Below are 818 nucleotides of genomic sequence, written 5' to 3' on the forward strand. Positions count from 1 at the left end.
TCACAGAGTTTCAATATTATAATGTACATGTCTCTGGTTTAAACTATGTCTGAGATAGCTAAAAAACAAGCCACATTCCATTTTGCAAAATATTTTAATTTTAAGCTTTTCCTTCCCTATTTGCAGGTAACATGTTCTCTAGAATTCCTTTAAAACTGGAAAAATGAAATTCTGATGATATTTTAAATTCAATGTTAGAGGCTTGAAGCTTTATTAAAATTTTATTGTTTCTTTTTGAATTTTAATATTATTCCAGAATATTATAAGCTTCATAGCTCATACATCACTTTTTTTTTTAATCTTTAAAGGCAGTTTCTGCTTTATAAAGTTCATAATAGCCTCTCTTTAGTTAAAATAGTTCTTCTATTTTTTCTAGTTTCATTGCTAGAATGAAACAACTTGATGTTTTGATATATTGCGGTCTACTAGTACTGTCACAAAATAATCTGAAAAGAATAAAATTTAAATAAACTTGCAATGTTTTCAAATCAGAAACCAAAATGTAATTCTTTTTTGAATGGAATGTCATTTTTGAAAAACATTTAAGAAAAAAACTGACCACTTTTATTCCCAAACTGATAATCTTTTTTCATTTGGACTTTGTGAGCTCATGATCTTACTGTAGCATCTGAAACAGAAAATCAGTTTGTAGTTCCTACCTTATAAATGTAAAAGCCTGACTGTTAAAAATGAACTCTAGATTGCAGCTCCTTAGTTTTATAGCAGAGCAGTAGAAAGTTATACTCTCCCAGTGGCAATGAATGCATTTCAAGCAAAGATGTAGACAGCTTTTCAGTGTTTACATAAAAAGCTGGAGA

The 818-nt window shown here is 28.7% G+C and overlaps 1 protein-coding gene across 1 annotated transcript in view; it reads left to right on the forward strand.

The window, feature by feature from the left end:
• Positions 1 to 818, forward strand: part of HDGFL3 (HDGF like 3) — a 59,808-nt gene that overhangs the window by 44,816 nt on the left and 14,174 nt on the right. The gene's annotated exons all lie outside the window — the stretch shown is intronic.

Source organism: Geospiza fortis, unplaced genomic scaffold, assembly GCF_000277835.1.
Source record: "Geospiza fortis unplaced genomic scaffold, GeoFor_1.0 scaffold171, whole genome shotgun sequence".
NCBI lineage: Eukaryota > Metazoa > Chordata > Aves > Passeriformes > Thraupidae > Geospiza > Geospiza fortis.